The 20,451-nt window shown below is 46.5% G+C and overlaps 1 long non-coding RNA gene across 1 annotated transcript in view; it reads left to right on the forward strand.

Annotated features, from left to right (window-relative positions):
* The first annotated feature begins 2,818 nt into the window (after window positions 1-2,818).
* The window catches only part of LOC119976366, a 28,135-nt gene continuing 10,502 nt past the window's right edge, over window positions 2,819-20,451 (forward strand). Inside the window, exon 1 of the long non-coding RNA XR_005462913.1 lies at window positions 2,819-3,008. This is a non-coding gene — a long non-coding RNA (uncharacterized LOC119976366). The remainder of the gene's footprint in view (window positions 3,009-20,451) is intronic.

The following is a 20,451-nucleotide window of genomic DNA, read 5'->3' on the forward strand; positions in this document are numbered from 1 at the left end:
CTCTCTCTCTTTCGCTGCTTTATTGTTCTAAAACCAGTGAAATCCTGACACATCTTTGCTGTAAATTTGAACTAAAATCTTGAATCTGCAGAGAAAGTAGACAATCTTTCCAGCGAAAAATGTCTCCAGACTAGAAGAATGAGGTACCGAAACAAAAGTTTGAATTCCAGAAATACATTAACTGGAAGCCATCCTGGTGCATCAAAGATTCTTTTATTTTTACTAATATTTCTTTACCTCCCATTCACCCTTTCCCCTCCGCGTTGTTGTCTGTTTGTGTACAGAGGGTGTTGAGAAAGGGTATTGGACGGTCAGTTACATTTTTCTGTCTATTTAATTATAATACTGTACAGAATAAAAGGTTAGTTATGTTAAAGTCACAAACCTGGTGACTGTAGTATATTGGACTCAGCCAAGGAACTCAGGTATTTTAAAATAACAGGTGCGATTTAACAAAAAACAAAGTCCCGTTTTAGCATGTATAGTGAGGTGTTTTCTGGTGTCTGCAGCACCGAGAACGATCCCGCTATCAAACGGGACTCTGTCGTATTTTTGGCCTCAGTGAGGAAAACGCCATGCCAAGGCCGCATTTACCTCACTACTTGCACTGACGAGCTGATGTCAGCTCAGCAGGAGATCGGGGCTCCATTTTAAAAGGCTGCTCTGATCTCTCTCAACCTACCCCCTCAGACTCACCACCGCAGCCTCCAGATGCCAGAATGCCCCAGTTACCTCCTAGCATGTCCTCAAGCCCCCCTTATCTGAGGTTGGCACTGCCAGGGTGCCTAGGTGGCAGTGCCAAGGTGCCCAGGTGGCAGCAGGAGTGCCAGGGTACCATCCTGCCCACAGCACGACCACCCAAGGACTTGCAATGGCCTGGGAGAGTCCCCTAGTTACATTTGTGTAGACCAGTGCTAAATGGCACCATGGCAAGGTCTCCCAGGTGTGGCCGTTCGTTCTGGGCCTCTGGAGAATCGAGCGCCAACATATGTGCCTAATGGCTCACTGAAATATGTTAATCTGGATCTCACCCAGAGAGTGCGAGATCCAGATTATGATGTCTCCTGAGATCTCGTTAGATCTCACGAAGCATTCCAAGCGTCGCACTTGTGAGATTTAATGGCTTTGTCACGTCACTGAGTCTGGCGTAACGAGGCTGTTCGATCGTGCCTAACTTGTAATTTCACTTGTTTTGCGACTCCGGGTCAAGTGGGGCTGGAATCGATGGCACATTAGCCCATCTTGTCGTGACATTGGACTGTAATAAGGATTCTTTTCTGGGGGAAAACTTGGAGAATGATTGGTACTGGTCTTGCATAGCTTAAAATGGAACCAGTAAACCAGTACCAGTCAATTCCCAAGTTTTACTGTTTATCTTCCTCTGGTTACGACTCAGTATTTCCAACATGCAATATGTAAGGGTCTCTGTTCTAAAGAAGGGCTACTTACATCTTTTAGTTCTCCTTCATCCTTCTGCCTTTCCCATTCAAATCCAAAACCTGAAGGAGCAGAAACAGGACGAAAGGCAACTTCATTTGGCTACCCCTGTATCTGGGCACCATTCTGGCAAACTTTGAGCAAAATGAGATGGGAAGCCTTTTGACTTTTCCACACTGTCCTTTCCTGCTCCTATTGCAAGTACCAATAGTCTCCTTCTTCCCCACACTGGAGGTCAAACCATAGAAATCCTATTGGCAATGAAAAGTTTTCTGGTTCTATCATCTCCTTTGGAATTGAGCATTTCCCAGGCACGTGGAAGGGGAGTGCTGGAGCAATACTGTATTGTCCAAGAAAATACCGTACAGTCCAAAAAAAACTCTAAAAAACATGCTAACTAAAAGAAGTCTTCATTTTTTTTTGACTGTTTATATAGTTATTTTTCATTAAATCCAGCAAAATTAACAATAAGGTCATGTTTTGGTGTTGGAGATGACTAAAAGAAGCACATGGCATTATGTTTAATTATTTTTTATTAATCACTAAATAAAATTCAGCAACAAAGGATGATTACATTTAATATTAAGGAAGGAATTCAACTGTTCAAGTATTTTCACAAAGGCATGGGGGTGATCATCCACTAACTGTGACCCTTCTAAACATGTTCTTTTCAGTTTATGTGTGAGTTCTATGTGACAAGTGCACACAGGTCTGGAGTACTTCTTGTGCCTTTTACAAAGTACAGGACTCTGACTATCATTTAGTTCTGTGCCTACCCATAATCTTATGTAAAGGTGTTCTTTCTTGTCAGGACTGTACATTATCATCCTGGCTTATTAAAGCAAGCTAGAAAGGTAGGACATAGCATGCAAGCAAATTCCTTTTCTGTTTGTTACAGAAGGATACTCTCTGGATTACCTTGAGAATTACATTCATAATCACTTTAGAATAAATAAAGAAATCTATTGATCTTAAAACCCATATTATTTAAAAGTGAGGCTCACCTTCAATCTTCAGTAACTTATTTAAAGCTTACATACTTCCAAAGAATTGGGAACAAACGTAGTATTCTTATGTTTGTTTAACTTTTGCACATACGGAAAACCAATGTTTGTGCAGGCACAAAAGAGTTGTCATGGCAATGACATGAACGGTGTATTTCAAATAAATCTGTGACATAGATATATTCTTTACGCACAATGTAGAGTGGGATTTATTTCCTCTCAAATGTTTAAAACTTATAGTTACTACCTCTTTTCAGCAGGCGTCATTAGTACACATCGAGCTACACAATATCACATGATGCATTTCTCTCTTGTTCTCAGGGTGCTGGGTCATTAGTTAGACACTGGAGACTGACCAAATGAGTTGTTGCCAGAACACACTATGGGGTGGAGCAGAATTCTATCCTGTGAGAGATGCTGTTCCACAGTTGTAAACATTCCAGCATGAAAATCTGTCAGAGACTTTGTATGGCTTTGAGCACTACTTCCATGAGCAGAATTGTGTATTTTGGAATGTTACCCTATATTATCATTCTTCAAGCCAGTTTAAATTTCAGTGCAAAGAAGGTAGGTACCTATTTTCCATTGCCTTTTATGCTTCACTGAATTTCTGCTTTACCAGTCAGGTAACAAGCTGACTGCGGAACATTGTGAAACATTGCGATATCGGATTTCATGAATAATCTTCGTATTATCAATGCCCGGTCAAAACGAATTATGTCATAACCAAGATCTACTAGAGTTTGACATATTCATTGCTTTGAAACAGTCCCAAAATTCCACACAGGTCCACAATCTCAACATAAATAGAGGTTACTGCCTGCTGATAATCTCCAGCATGTACACTGCCCATAAAGCCAGAATGAAGCTAGCTAATCTGGGTGAGGCACAGCTCAGGCACTTGAATGTTCAAGCAATCCAGGAATGTTATCATCGGGATGTCAACAGTGACAAAGTGGTGCAAGAATTTGCTGGAGACAAGGGGCGGGATTCTCCAATAATGGGGCTATGTCCCCGCGTCAGTGTCAAAACGCAGGTGTTTCACTCTGCACTTTCCTTTAGAAAGTCCAGAGTGATTCTCTTACCTGCCGGGGGCTTGCAGGGCCCCGCAGTGCTTCTCGCAGCTCTGGCTGCGGATACGGGGCCCTGCACTTCTGGTCGGGAGTCCACACATGCACATGGTAGCGTCCTGTGGCGGCCGCCCCGTGGGATATGGCGGACTAGCACCGCGGAGTGGCACCGGAAATGTAGGCCCCCTCGAGATTGCTTGTGTCTATGATTGGTGCCGCCCGATCACCCGCCTGGCTGTCCATGAGGCCCCCCCCCCCGGTAAAGGATCCCCCGCCCCCCCCAACAGGGCGTCCGCGGACTGAGTCCGCAGCCACCACCGGCCGTTCCCAACAGGCAAAACGTGGTTAGAACCACGCCATCGGGAACTCGGCCAGTTACCCTCGGTTAATCGCGGGGGGGGGGGGGGGGGGGGGGGGAGGCCTCTGTCAATGGCCCCCTTACCTGCACTGCACAGACCGCGCGATTCGCGGCAATTCTCCGGGGACCGAGAATCGTGGGAGCGGATTTGGACCGTATTTCATCGTTGAGGCCCATTCTCTGCCCCCGCGCCAATCGCGATTTCGGCACGGAGACTCGGATGATCCAGCCCAAGGGGCGGAATTCTCCCATCCCACCTGCTGTGGTTTGGTGGTGGGTGGGAGCAGAGAATCTGGTGGGGACAAAAAGTCAGTAATCCGCTGGTGTAAAATCATTTTGCAATTCTCCCAATGACGGGCCATTCTTCCCGCTGGCTGCTGATGTGAATTCCATTTGCATTCACTTGCGACTTATGAATGCTCATTTAAACAATTCACCGCCAGAATCCCGTCAAGCCTTTCAACCTTGTTTCATGCCAGTGGGAATTTACATCAGTTTAAAACCCGATTGCTAAAGAGTGGCAGGCACAAGGTAGCCCTCAGTTCGTAAAAGATATCGAGGTGCCACAGTGCTGCAATGCTGCTGATGTGCCATTCACGCTGCCGGGGCAGACCGGTTCCCGCCCTCCATCTCCATGCCAAGTACCATACTGCTGGACCGACAGACCCTCCTGTGCCACCAAGTCAGAGCAGTACATCACCTGGGGTTGGAAAGTACAGGGATCATCTTCACTCAGGTGCCACACACGTGTCTGTCTTGACAGGACTGTGCTGTGGGACTCATGCAGTCACTGCGACAGATGTCCAAGGTTTGCCTGGGGGCGGAGTGGAAGGTGAGGCCAGGACAGGGAGTAGCCTGATGAAGACAAGGGGGACAATGTAAGAGGCAAGCTCTGTAAGGGGTGGGGTGGAGGTTCAAGGGCTCAGAGGGGCAAGGAGACAGATGAAGAAGACGAATAATGGAAGGCAGAGGGAAGACCAAGGGGAGTGAAGCTGAACCCCGACAAGCCTGAACGGAAAGCTCACAAACAAGGGGATCAAAGTTTCCAGATGTGGTGGGTATAGGTCCAGGTGGAACACTGTCGTCTCGCAGGTGATGGCCTCGGGAGGGGGGGGGGGGCTGTTAAATCGAGTAACAGACTTCTTCTTGCGTCCCTGACATTCTGCACGGTCTGGTGAAGACAGATGGGCTGGAGAGAGTGATATGAGTGCGCTGGATTGCTATTTAAATATGGCGCTGGGGCTTTCAAACCTGCCAGTTGACGGCGGGCGGATGAATCAGCTGCCGGCCCACCAGGAGATTTGGAGTGGAACTCACCTGTGCATAATTAATGAAATTCCAAACGCAGAATCTGGTGCGGGATCTTGCCATTCTGACCAGTGGGAAAGATGCAGTGTGCAAAATGCCACCGCAATTGACCTTTAACATAACATAATTTATAACATATGGCCTTTGGAAGCATATGTTATAGGTCTGGACCCCAGATAGTATGCCTGCTCTCATTTAGCATCAGATATTCTTTCAGATCAGGAACAAGAAAACTCCTTGTCTGGGAGTCCTTTCCCTTAGCCAAACTCCCTAACCAATCCCAAACAAGCCCTATGGAAACGGGCAGTAAAGAATTCAGGCTGATGCCGAGATCCAGCCTAGTTTACAGTCTTGGACACTTCCGTGGGAGAGACTGTACCCAAGAAGGAGGCATTTATTTACTGCTCTAGGGGCTACGATTTTAATAAAGCTCTTAAGCTAGTGAATTCTGCTCTCTTTGTTCTTCCTTCTTATTCATAGTCAAAATCAGAGACAATGGCATTGACATTTATGAAATTGAGGGTAAGGAGCAAAGGTGGAGGGAAAACTGGACATGTGGGCAACATGGAGGCCTTGCTGAAATAAATAGCAAGACCTTATTTTAATATTTTTTCGCAGATTTACAGCTGGCAGCAGTAAGATTGAGAGGCTGGCGAGCTGCCAGGTGGCATTACCAGTGCTGGGAGGGTACAGATATGGAAGGGAGAGAAGGAGAAAGAGATCACGGAGAGGAGATCACGGGTCGAGGTTGAAGAGTTTGTGAATTTTGGGGGGGGATGTAGTTTGAAGGGTTAAGAGATTACAGATCAAGATAGATTGTGACTTTGGGGTAAATTGCAAACAGAACTGAAGAGGTGATAAGTTGATAGGGAGATAATGTGTCAGAGACGGTGTTGAAGAGTTGTTGTGAGACCATGGGCCTTGAATCTCAAATGGGTGGCTGGATCATGGTGAGAAAGACCAATCATGGAGAGGGAAGTAGGTTTGCTGGGGCGAGGGTAGTGTGGGAAAATACTCCTGCTCCTGTTCTCCTCCTTCAAGTACCATGTCTTAAGAGGTGTTGGCGATCATGGAATTCCATTGAATTGGTCCACGATTACTCTCGTCAACATACTGCAATGGTTTGCGGTTGCCTTTTGCAGTATGGCTAACCAGGAAACTTTCCCATTCTTACTGCCTGCCGTCAGGCGTGTTGGAAGAATATACTGGCTGATAATCAACCTGCTTGACTACGGTATGATCTCACCTTCCGTGGCCAACAAGTCCTGATGTGGGACTTGAACCTGGAAAATCTGGTCCAGAGGTATCTATCACCACTCCACAAGATCTCCCCTGTAGGTAGGCAGCCTCATCAACATATTTAAATAATTGACCCTCCTCTCTAGAGCAACTCTCCAGATCCCCTATTAAACGTTGGCACATTTGAGGCCAGTTGAACTTGCTTTCAGATTGTTGCCCTTGCTCATAGTAAAGGGTTAAAGTTCCCTCAATTAGGCTATCTGTTTTTATTGATTCCTCAGTCAGAAAGACAAAGAACATTGCTACCCATATTAAACCAGTGTAAAAGTAAAAATGATTTATTTTTGACACTTTAGTCTGCATAATTCTTGCATAATGTCGGATTTGGGCTTGGAGGGAACATGGACCCATTTGTGGAAACATAGTTTTCTTGTACTTGATGCAAAAAATATTTTACTATAACTTTGTATTCCAAATATTTTGGGGAAAGTAGTTCAGTGAATTGCAGAAGTACAGTTGTAAACTCTATGGGCGAAATTCTCCGACCCCCACGACGGGTCGGAGAATAGCGGGAGGGCCTTCCCGACATTTTTCCCGCCCTCCCGCTATTCTCCCCCACCCCCCGCCCAACTCCCGACCCGAATCGCTGCCGCCGTTTTTTTACGGCCGGCAGCGATTCACAGCTGTTCGATGGGCCGAAGTCCCAGCCCTTTACGCGTTTTTACGAACGGCAAACACACCTGGTCTGGCCGTTCGTAAAAACGGCGTCACAAACTCGCTTTTCATAACCATGGCACCGATTGGCACGGCAGTACCACGGCCGTGCCAAGGGTGCCATGGGCCCGATGCCCGCGCACTCTTTCTCCTTCCGCCGCCCCGCAGTATCCATTCGCGGGGCGGCTGAGGGGCAACCCGGCCCGCGCATGCGCGGGTTTCGCGCAAATACGCGATGACGTCATCCGCGCATGCGCGGGTTGGAGTCTTCCAATCCGCGCATGCGCGGCTGACGTCATATGACGCGTCAGCCGGCAAGCGGGTTTAACGATATTCGTTAAGCCCGTCATGCCGGAGCCTACGGCGTAGGGCTGCTAGCCCCGACCGGGGACCAGAATCTTACGATTTCTCCCGTTTTGGGAGAATCTCGCCCTATACTTATTGGATAACCTGAGAGTTCTGATAAAATCGCTTTGCGAGCTGTCCTGAGGATTATATTACAAGTTTTGCATTCTTTAACTTTTTTGAAGTGTTGGACAGGGTTGATTATGCCATTCTCCTTTATTGCCTCTCCTCCATTGTTTAGCTCGTGAAGATACCATTTGCTTGTCTCCCACTCTCTCCCTATCCTGTTGCAGACAATTAGCAATGGCTCCTATTCCCTTTGCAACACCATACAGGAATCACCTGAACATTTAGCCTTGGCTGATTTCTTTTCTATCTCCATTTATTGCTTCTCAGTGGCATCATCTGTCGGTATGGGGTGACCTTTCACCTGGACATTGTTGATACCTAGATGTACTTCTGCACCAATACAATCGCAATTGCCTTACTTAACTCTGCCCAACTTTTTATGGGCGCGGTCCCAACAAATTTTCCCTTTGGATCCCAGATCTGACATTGGGGCATTACCCCATTCCATCCATTTGGGCCATTTCTTGTTCAAATACCAGAGTGTTTCTTCCCAATCGGCACGGCTTGCCATTTCTAATTGTCTTTCTCTCTCCCTAGGATTAGTCATCGGTGTGTGGGAATCAACCGGGGTATGGGTCCGGCTTTCACTAAATTCCCTTCCACAGAGTTTACCCAATACCCCAACTATCTTTGTTATAATTAGATAGTTTGTTCACCTAGTGTTACAGACATCTGGTTCATGGCCCAATTTACTGGTCGGATGTTTTTATTCTCATCCGCCCTATTGAATCTTGGCTGTCACGTGGGGCGACGGCACTCTTAATTCAGTCTCAGGCTGGATGTTGGAGAATACAAAGGTTGGTGGGTTCAAATCCAGAGTAACTATTTCACTTGTTGTCGAAGCCTACCCAGAGGTTTATAGGGCATGCCCAGACTTGCCCTGGCTGTCAGTCTTGTCTTTGTCCAGTGTATTCGAACTTGGCTGTTTGAATTCCCATCATGCCTGTCTGTAGTTCTGACGATGACTTTAATTTAACGTGGCCAGTTCTTAATTTAAAATGTCCAATTCTGTATCGGGCCTAAGAGTCCGGTCATTAATCATTTTACCACAGTCTCTCCTTTTGATCCAGTGAGTGTCAGAGAAACAGATCACACAACTCTAACGTAGTTCCTGGACAGGCACGTACCAGAATCTCAGGCAAACAATCCTAATCCCAACCCAACGTATATATTTTCGGTAGACATCATAAGTATAATACAAAATTAGACTGTGATTATACTTAAACAGGTACCCGTGTTTAATTTTGCGCCTCGTGGGGACGATACGTTTTGTGGCTAATACCACAAGCCAGGGTCATCTAGACATCCATGTTTAAGGGGCTTGCTTTCCTGTTATTTATGAGTTGTGGCTTTTGTCACAAGGCAGAGTCCCATAAGCAGAAGTTAGACGAAAAGATATGATGAAGATGAGAAGCTACGGCGAAGCAAAAGGCTTGTCTGAGAATAGATGGTGAAAATGACAGCCAAGATTCACCGATTTAGCAAGAGACGACTTCTTCTATGATCAGGACGGAGGTTGTGGCAAGTGTCTGTGTGTCTACTCTGAATTGGAGTGGTTTAGAAGCCCATGTTTAATTGGGTATTTTCCCGGACTGATGAGTCGTGGATTTCGCCACAGGATTGAGTTACACAAACGGAAGTCGTGAGTATGAGTAGAGAATATGAAGACGAGAAGAGATGGAGAAGCCAAAGTCACTGACTTCGGAAGAGGGATAGGAAACCATGATTTTGTACAATCATGGTGTAATACAAGACAAGAAGATGTGGGTTGATGATAATGACTACAATCATACTGTAATGTGGCGCACTGTTAATTGATACCAGCTGACACTCCCTGAGTTGGGCCTTGGATCTCTCAAGCACAGCTTATTCATGGAGCAGAACTAACATCTGCTACTGTTTTACTGGTGTGAGGTTCAGGTGGAACGGGCAGTGGAAGCCACCTTCCGTGAAATCCAAGGAAGGAGACGGGGATGAAGTGAAAAGGGGACAATGAGCCTGTTGCAGGGCCTAAAGTTATAAATATAAAATGCACACTGCACGTTCTTTATTTACAACTAGGGAAGGCAGAGTCTCCTGTATTCTTTCCGAGGCAGTGATTTTATGTGGGCGGCTCTGGCTACCTGGGTCTTGCTTTTCCACTGCCTCTTTATCTGAGCGCCGTACCAGGTGCTTCCATGGAATCCTGCGCCAGGTTCACTCGAGTGTAGTGGCTTGGTCATGGCTCGTTTCCTTTTTCTCCGGGACATTAGACAGAGTCTTGTGTCTGGGGTCTGTGAGGGTGGAACTGGCAACAAGGGGTCAGAGTCCGGACCCCATGGTTGGGGACTGCTGTATCAATTTCCTCTAGCATTATATGGTACTGGTGATGGTTGCTTTGGGAGCCGAATGCCTACATTTGGTTCACATGATACCATCCAGCTTTCCCGAAATCCATCAGCACCTGGTAAACGGGTTGGCTTGCCTTATCTACCATCGGGAAGGGTCCTGTGTATCTGGGAATAGGAATGTGCTGGGCTGGAAGACTTGGGAGCATTACCTTCTGCCCGACCTCATACTCCATGGGGGTTCACCTTGCCATCAAAGTAGGCCTTACTCTGTTTCCTTCTTTTTTCCATTTCAACGGCTGCTGCTAGTTTTGCGGCTTGAAAGTTTTCCAGCAATGTATTGACTGCAATCTCATGGATAAGGGCTGCAAAGCTCGGGTTTGGATAACTCCAGCCCTAGCAGGGGTTCAATCCCTCTCATAAACACATGGGGGGTGAATCCGATGGAACGGGAAACTGAATTTGTACTATCATGAGGAAAAATGGCGGGATTTTGTTCCAAGTAGGATTATTCTGCTGGATCATTTCTTTCAATCCATTATCCTGTTGGATTGAGGATGAAACGTAATGTGGAACATTTGTTTGATCCAAATAACCTCATTAGCCGTTGCATCACCTGGGCGGTGAAATGAATGCCTTGGTCCGATCCTATACTGAGAGGGACACCCCCACCTAGTAAGGATTTGCTGCACTAGGATATCTGCCGTGACTGGTTTGAATGGGGAAGGCTTCGACCAACTTGCTAAAAGTGTCAATGACGACCAGGATGTATCGGTAACATCCCACGCCGGACAGTAGGGGACTAATGTAATCAATCTGCAGATTTGTCCAGGGACCTTCTGCCCACGGATAAACTTGTCAGGATTGTTTTGGGCGCAGACTATGCAGTTATGAACATAATGCTGCAATCTTTGTCCATGTCTGGCCACCAGCACAATCCCTTAATTCGCTCATCTGTGACTCCTGCCCCATGGTGGCCCTGGATGCTGTGGTTTTGATAAATAATTTGGTTGCGGTCTCTGGTTGGTACCACATACCGGCCATCCTTAAGGATTAGCCCGTCCGTTACTGTAATTGTATGACACAACCTATCAAAGGGGATGGGGCATGCTCCTTTCTGAATCTGTTTCAGGTCCTGGTCGCTGCTCTGAGCCTATTTAAGGTCTTCAATCTTAGTCTGGCTTACCGTCCAGGCATTGATCCATTGGTATGGGGTCTGGGGCGTTGGCACAGTTCCCCCTCCTGGGCGTCCTGAGTGGATAATTCATCTGCCCTTATGTTCCCAATTGTGCCAGTTCAATGGTGGGCCTTAACTTTAACAATGTCATACTCACGTCCTTGGGGACTTGAAAAATAAATTTAAGCATGGGTGCAGACGGTAAAGGTTTTCCATCTGCCGAGATTAATCCTCTAGCTTCCCACAGTGGCAGGAAATCAGTTAACCTATTGCAGACGTACATACTTTATGTGTATATCTGCCAGTGTGGGGAACTGGTCAGGGTGGCAGACGACCTAAGCTATGGCTGCTGGCTCTGCAGCCTGGGCACTCATCTGGGTGGGAAGCTGTCAGACCATCGCCATCAGGGGCTTTCCTTGCTGGTCTTCCACACAGATACTGCACCCGGTCTTTCTGTTCCCATCCTCCACTATACAGGGTCCGTCTACAAATAATTTTTGGACCTGTTTGCCTGCTTCCCTGAATCCTCCCGCCTTTTGTTTTGGCACAAATGGCCCCTTGGGGTCATACTTGGCTAGTGGGGCCTGCCTCATCGTGGCTTTGGAGCTGGTCGCTACCATGATTGGGGGCTGTGATCAGGGCGGTTAGGTTCAATTCCCAGTAATTGATTGTCAACCTCCATGATCTGTCCAGTTTTCTTACTGGCCAAATCGGTTAATTATTGGTGGAAGCAATAAAACAGGACTCACTGTTACAATAAACTGTTAATTATTTTGCCCCCACCCCCCCGGCTTGCTTGGGGAAACCGCACTGTCTTTGGAGTTTTGGATCAGGGCTTTCCATAATGACTTTTCCGATAATCCGGCCACACTCATGCTTGTGGCTTGCGAGTGCCTGTGTGTGCTGTGCAAGGATTCTCTGTGCCCCCGGTTCATCCGTCATGTTGGTGGGTTTTAGCCATAACTCCCCAATGGCGGAAGTCCTTTTTATGCAGTTCCCGTGGCTACTTCTGTCAGTGCCTCATTTGTCTGGGACATCAACCATATGCAGCAATTCACCAGGTCGAAAGAGAGATTACATTTCCGCATGAAATTGGAACCCAGGATATATGTTCTCCTTCAGGGTGGAGGTTGAATAAATGGCTTGGTGATAGTACACCATGTCTTGTTCTTGTTCAAATATCCCAAGTGTTTCTTCCCAATCGGCACGGTTTGCCATTTCCAATTCTCTTTCTTCGCTCCCCTTCGGGTTTGTCATGGGTGTACGGGAATTGACACGGGTAGGTGTCCGGCAAAACGGAGAATTCCGACGGCAGAGAATTAAGCCCCTGGTTTATGGTCCAATTTACTGGTCAGATGATTGTACTCTCGTCCACCCACTTGAATCGTGTCCATCATGTTGGATGACTGCCCTCTTAATTCAGGCTCAGGCTGGATGTTGGAGAGTACAAGACTCGTGTGTTTGAATTTGGAGAAACTAGGTCACTTCTTATCAAAGACCACCCAAGGTACACCACTGGTGTCTGTAAATTTCCAGACACATTGACCAATTTATTATTCAAATGTTTTACCCACGTACCCTTATTTATGAGATGAACAAAGGACAAATGCAAGTTCACAATTCAGCCAAACACAATAAAATAGTTATCCCTTAAATTATCCCAACAATGGTATTCCTTAAGATTCTGAATACTACGCGTGCCGATGAACTGGAACGAACTGCGGGTCCAAGCCTCAGAGGTCTGGTCGTGCCAGGGCCTTTCTCTGTAAAGGTGGGCCCCGCACATTACTTCCTTCTGTCCTCTGGTCCACTGTTGAGTCTTCCATTCTGCCTGTGCATCAAGTCTTCGCTGGAAAGGGTCTCTGGATGCCTCTTCCTATACTCCTCTTTGCGCACTTCCAGAAGCTTCTCTGGCCCTCAGTCCATTAGGTTTTGGGGTGGGCGTCTCAACAGCCAAAGAAGTTGCTGATTGTAACTCTGCAGGACACCAGGAAAACACCCCCCAGAGTCCATCTTCGAGTGCAATGTCCGCACGTAACCTTATCCCATATATGGGAAATCTAGGTGCCAGGAAGTTTGGCTTTATGCGGGCAATCCACAACAATTGATCCATTTGAACGGGATCAATTATCTGCCGATGTCTTGTTTACATGGCAGGCCCAGGCTTGCCCTGGCTGTCTGTCTCTGTCCAGTATATTCAAACTTGGCTGTTTGAACTCCCATCAGGCCTGTATATGGCTTTAAGAGGCGAGATTCTCCGACTCCCCGGCGGGTCGGAGAATCACCGAGGGCGGGGGTGTGAATCCCGCCCCGCCGGCTGCCGAATTTCCTGGCGCCGGAGATTCGGCTGGGGCGGGAATCACGCGCGCCGGCCGGTGGCCGCTTGCAGCGCCCCCCCCCCCCCCCCGGTGATTCTCTGTTTCACAATGGGCTGAAGTCCCGCTCGTTCTATGCAGGTCCCGCCGGCGTAAATTGGACTAGGTCCCTTACCGGCGAGACCTGGTGGCATGGGCGGGCTCCGGGGTCCTGGGGGGTGTGCGGGGCAATCTGGCCCCTTGGGGTGCCACCACGTTGGCCTGGCCCGTGATCGGGGCCCACCTATCCGCGGGAGGGCTTGTGCCGTGGTGGCACTCTATTCCTATGCGTCGACCGTATCAGCCTCCGCAAGGCCGGTGCGAAGGTGAACCCCCCCTACGAATGCACGGGGATGCCGTCAACAGCCGCTGACGCTCCCGCGCATGTGCAGACCCACACCGGCTGGCAGAGTCCCTTCGACCCCGGCTGGCGCAGCGCCAAAGGCCTTCCACGCCGGCCGACGGTGCGCAAACCACTCCGGCACCGGCCTAGCCCCTGAAACTGTGGAGGATTCCGCACTTTTGGGGCGGCCTGACGCAGGAATGGTTCACGCCACTCCATCCTGCCGGGACACCCCGCCCTGCCAGGTATGTGAGAATCCCGCCCATGATGTCCAATTCTTAATTTAAAGTGTCCAATTCTGTACCGTTCCCAAGATTTAGGCAATTGGCCATTTTACCATCTCACTTAGTTCGAAGAAGTTCAGAACCCTGGTACCCTGTTGAATGCTGAGCGTCAGCTGCCTGGATAGAAGAGCAGGTTAAGATCAAACATGGATGGACCTTGGCTTTACCTTGGTGGATAAGAACCTACTTAATTTTAACTCTCATCTGTGTTCATACTTGAAGGATGCCCATTTTCGATAAGGTACAAGGGGGCTGCTGACGAGGTAAACTGGACGCAGTAAGTTTAAACAGCTTGAGAAAACAAGGTGAGAAAACTGCAAGTGAAAGAAAACAAACATCGGAATTACAGGGAGATATCAGCAATCCTTCGGAGTCCTAATCCAGATTTGCATGTATATAATGACAAGCAAAATATGATCAGTCGATTGTTGTTGATAGCTTGCTACAAACGACTGCAAAATGCAACACGTGCCAGCTGTGATGCACCAATGTACTTCCTCCTCACTGCCCTTTGTAAATTCATGAACTGGATATTATGTGCTGTTGCTACAGGGAATCCCAAATCAGAGACCAATTTGGGTGCCTTTGTTACCAGCGAGATAAGGAGAGAGACTAGAGCTAACTTGTACACTACGGCACCCAATAAAAGCAAACTCTGTTGCTAATTATTTTTAGTAGCTCCTTTGGAAATTCAGCAACTGAATCCTTTCAAGTTCTTTAAAACAAGGTTCCTTTGAAGAGCGGCAGCTGCTTTGAGTTACTCACATCTATGCAATTATCCAATACCCTGTTTAGATTTACAATCACACTCGGCCAGGTTTCTCTTCTGCGATCACTGGTAACTGGGGGAATTGAAGTACCTCATGGATAATTGGAACAGGATTTTAATTCAATGTGCTTCCTTTTAATGTTTGTTTAAGTTTGGTTATTCGTGATGCCCCTTTAACAGGAGAGCCTGTATTAATTGATCATCTATTAATCTGGGTTTTTAAAAAAAAAGTAGTTCACCTGGCCTTCAGCTATTTAAGGAAACTCGCCTAATTCTTAATCTGAAATACCCTATTATAAAGGAAGTCCACTTCTGGTCTCATAAGGATAACATGGTTAAAATTGTTAACAGACTTTATGCTGGAGTATAAGCAGATAGTAGAAATAATTGATAATTCCCTTCTGGCACACACCTTCCTGTTTCCTCACAGTTCAACCCATTTTCTTTGCTAGACAAATATTATTTAATTGATTACTTCCTGTTACAAGGGCTAAATGGCAGCAATGTAAATGGGGCAATTCAAATCGAGAGCAGAGAGCACATCAAAAGCCCAAGGACTCAGTATAAACAAAGCAAATTGATAGCTTTTTGAAAAGTATGGCATGAATATAGAATTACATTCGAAACACATTGAAAAGATTTCCATTTACTGGGCTGACTTAAAGAAAAGTATGTAAACTTCAAAGTAAGATAACCTGGTGCAATAGAAAAATATTTTAAGGAAGGGTGATTGTATCCATGCACACTACTTTGGCCGAGACCCCCCTCCCCCGCGTCTTTTCCGGCGGTGCAGACCACTCACTATTGGTCATCGGTGGGATCTTTCAGTCCCGCTGAAGTCAATAGTCTTCTGTGGTGCTTATCAGACAGGAACCCAGCTGCATAGGCACAGGAAGATCCCACCGGCGAGAAGGGCCAAGAAGCCCAGGCCTTTGGGCTGGCTTTTCCCATAAATGGTCAGAGTGTTAGGCTCTTAATTGAAACCAACATGTCTCTCTCCAGATGTACAGCTGAGTTTTCAGACTCTGGGTGTGATTGATTGAGCCAAAACATTTCCAAGTGTCATTTTGGGTGAGTTTGGCGGGATGTTTCTTGCTGACTGGATGGAATCCAGACCGGTATTCACCCACACAAATTCATTTGCTCCCTTGCACCCATCCTCAACCTTTATGAGGCCCCTTCATACCCCCACTTCACCCCACGCCCTTCATAACCCCACCCTTTATACCCCTCCCCCTTAAATGGGCACGGCCCTCATCAGGCCCTGACTAGAATGTTTTGGAGGCCATTAGAACCCTCTGATGGTTGGCGACAGGGTTGGCACCTGGGAAGTGCTCCTGACCACCTGGCATTGCCAAATGCGCAGACTAGCAGGCCCAGGGTACTGTGCTCCCCTGTCGCCAACCATCAGAGGGTTCTAATGGCCTCCAAAACATTCTAGTGGCCATGACAACTGGTCTCTGCTTGTGGAGACCAGTACTAATTGCCGACATCAGCCAGTGGTTTCCGGGCACTGGGCGATTGTGGCATTGTCATATTTAAATGAGTCTAATCACTTGAATATTATCTGGCTCATGCCCAGTAAGGGTGTGATCCAGATTGCACCAGGCTCCGCAAGTTTGGGGACTCCTGATCAGTTCGGTGCCCAGTGCAAAGCCCGATTTGGGCCTCTCCCAGGACTCACCCCTCACACCTTGCTCCATGCCGGGTGCAACCCGGTGGCTGAATTGCGTCCCAGATCTTCAGCCATTCTGATAAAACAAAATCTGGGGGCAGGGTTTACACCATCGGTCTGGCGAGGTCTGATAGAGCCAGCAAGGCTGGATCAACAGAGATGGGAATGCCCTTTAAAGAGCGCCCCGATCAGCTCGGAGGTGAAACTTCCCTCATCACCCCTTCTCACAGAACACGGAGGACCCCCCCCCCCCCCCGTTCTACACCCCATTCCCCACCAAACAAATCTGGTCTCTCACCCACCCACCAACCGCACTGCCCTGGCATGTCTCTCTCCCCAGGGGCTATACTTACCTTGGTGCCCCTGCAGGATCCCCTCGACTGAATCCCATTCTTCTGAAGCTGCTGTAAACCACGCTGGCATGACGTCACATTGGCGAGTGTTGAATATTTAGTGAGGAGGGATCATGCTGGCTGAGAGGCCCATTAATAATATTCAAATTTATCAAAGTGCATTTAAATGAAGGGCGGTATCCTTGCTACATCACTGGCAAGGGGTGGAGAGTATCGGGAAATGAGATCTCGCTGGCGGGAATCCCATATCCCGACTCTCCAAGTGATTTTGCGCCCACGTCACCGTTTATGCTTGCGGTGATCGCGGGTTCAAAATCCCCACCCTTGTGTTGAAGTTGCCATGTTAATTATTCCTTTTATTGACACCGAGAAGTTCCTTAGGTGTTTTGTTGTAAGTCAAAGGTCTCCAACTTTGTGTTTTGTATTGTAGTGGGGAGGAGCCAGTAGACTAAAAATAGCTGCACAGAGGAAAATATTTTAATGGCATCAAAACTGTCTTAACGTGCAGCAGTATAAAGCCCGTGATAAATGCTGCATCTGAAATAACTTGGAGCCCACCTAAAACAAGCAATTTTGTACCCGGTAAAAAATACATTGTATCGGCTTGAAGAAAATAAAATAATAATATAGGATTCTGGCTCCATAGTGTTGGTTCCATTGTAATGGAAACCCCAAACAGTAGACCGGACCTCTTCTTCTGGACCCTGCCAGCATGAAGAGCAATCATTTTAAGACTTTCTGCTATAAATTGAGTGCAACCCTTCAAGGGGCAGATGGTTGCCTTTAAGAAATACAGGCCAGCAGTATGTTATATCAATCACACACACACACACACACACCACACTCACAAGGCCCCCCTCCCCAGCTAAGCGTGCAGCAATCAGCAGCGTGTTTCATGCTGAGCTTCACACTTCAATCATGTTGAAGTATACATACTGCCATCCTCAATGGCACCAGGCATGAGGTAACTGCACATTGTGATGCCAGTGTCTTTTGGTGGATCTAATCAAATTCTTCCACCTCTGTTTTAAATGCAGAGTGAAAAGAATGGAAGCAAATGACTCTATTTATAAATGGTTAAATGGTGACTGTCTGCAAGTTATTACATAACAACAGAAATGTTCCAATCAGCAATTCGAGCCTTGAATGATCTTTATCTTAAATCCATTTACCAACCTTAGTTCCATACCCTTACTGAACAAAAATCTATCAATCTTAAGCGCTGAAGTTTTGAATTGACCTCGCCTCAACATCTTTCGGAGGAAATATTACAGATTAGGACTACCTTTGGTGTGAAGAAGTGCTTCCTGACAACACTCTTGAATGGCCACACTCTGGTTTCAAAATTATGTCCCATGGATTACCCCACCATGTAGCCGCCATGCCTACTTAGTGCCAACCAATGGCCCAACACCCTTTGCTCATACACCTACCATCTCACCCAGTATCCACCATGGGCAGATTTCAGGATCCATGCAGAGTTGAGATAAGATAAAGTTATGTCTATTGCTGACTTCACTCTATTGAATAAAACACTCTAATTACTACATTTACATTCCTTCAACTGGATAAAGCTTGTAACAATAAACATTTCATTCAAGTGCACAATCCCTTAAGACAAGAAAAATTGGAATCCATAGTCCCACTTCAAAGAGTCTACAACCACTTGTAGCTGTCAGTCAAACTGTAAAATGGCGGGCACCTACTGTGATAATGGATGCTTGTGAAATCTGCCATGCAGCCCGAATCCAGTAATGAAAGTCCTGGGGTTTATGTCAACAGACAGAGTGAAATAGCTCCAGACATTGATTTCAAAGATTTAAAGGGCAGAGCTCTTAAGTGCAATTGACAGGTGCCTTCAAAGTTACTCTCAACACTTTTGACAGGTTCTTGAGACAGGTCCTCAAGACAAAATTGACTGGTACTTTTGATAATTTTGACAGGTCTGTTGATAGTTCATTTATGCCTACTTTTAACAATTCAAAGGGCACCTTATCTCCCCCAAAGGGGCACATCACCTCTTCAAAAGGTAATCTGGCTGTCCAAAGAAGTACAAAATTCAGACCTGCTCTGACCAGGTCTATTCTGCATGCTTCGGGTTTCACACACTTGGGCGACCAAAATCCCACGAGTGGAGGCAGCTGATGATTTAAATGGCCAGATGGCGCCATGAACCATGCATGTGCGAAATGCCCCCAAATCTATCTCCTCCCCACCCACCCCGAAAATGGGAAGTATCATGTTCCCATCCCTGAAAATGGGAAGTATCATGTTCAGGGACAGGATTTATGATTTTCAGGAATTTCCACCATACATACTATCACAGAGAGGCTCCACATCATGGCAAAACTCCGGACTAAGGTAATTATCATAGCTTATTGAAATCACAATTTCCCCAGATACACGGCAGTTTTCAGGACTTTGTCACTTGGAATTATAGATCTTACAGCCTGGCAAACAACATGGTATTGACTTCAGTATGTTTTCACTGAATCATGCCTTGTTGAAATGACTTTTAAATAAGGCTGAAATAACGCCGAAATTAATTTTGAACTCCTGAAGAGGTTCATTTCAAAATTCAAACGACAATGATCTCTGAAAGACACAGCAAAGAATTATGTTTCAGCAGGTAAAAACAAACATCTATAAAAGTGATGTTGCTCTAGCGAGTGTACTTTTATCAACTCTTTACAGTTCAAACTAAAACTAGCTTCAGAGGACATTCATTGGCTGTTTTTTTTAGAAGATTTAAAAAAAAGTTTTTCCAATAAAAATTAAAGCTCGAATTAAATGCATAACCTGTGCAATGAAAATAAGATCAAATAAATGTGAATTGCAGCATTAGCAAGACTCAACGTTATGACATTTATTTGATACATCTTAATGAAAATCACAATTCACAATAACCAATTTTCAAGATACGAAGCTGGAACTGAATTTGTTCGACTTCCAATGTCAACTTGTACATTCTGATTCAGCTTCAATATAATCTGCATGTGTGACTTTTTAAAAAAATCAAATCAAATCCATATGTGGAAAAATGAAAACAGCCCTAGCTGGTTTCTTCACCTTCAAACTAAACCTCTTTAATGACCATTGCCGGCATCACTTCCTAATTAACCACATTTTGGCAGAATCAAATATATTTCCAGAAAAATGTAGCGTTAATTTGTCTGGACCAATAATTATACAGTGGTAGCAGCAAAACAAAACTAGATCACTGAATCCCACTAATGGAGCTGTTGGGGAGGGAGGGGGGGGGGGGGGGGGGGGGGGGGGGGGGCTGGGGCTGGTTTAGCACAGGGCTAAATCGCTGGCTTTGAAAACAGACCAAGACAGGCCAGCAATACGGCTCAATTCCCGTACCAGCCTCCACGAACAGGCGCCAGAATGTGGCAACGAGGGGATTTTCGCAGTAACTTCATTTGAAGCCTACTTGTGACAAAAAGCGATCTTCATTTTCATTTCATAATGCAGAGCTTCTCCAATGGGAAGCAGCTGGAGTGGCACTTTGAAGGAGGAGGCCTAAATAAAATTCAGATTGCCTGCCAGTGTTTGCTGTACT

Source organism: Scyliorhinus canicula, chromosome 13 (genome assembly GCF_902713615.1).
Source record: "Scyliorhinus canicula chromosome 13, sScyCan1.1, whole genome shotgun sequence".
Classification (NCBI taxonomy): Eukaryota; Metazoa; Chordata; class Chondrichthyes; order Carcharhiniformes; family Scyliorhinidae; genus Scyliorhinus; species Scyliorhinus canicula.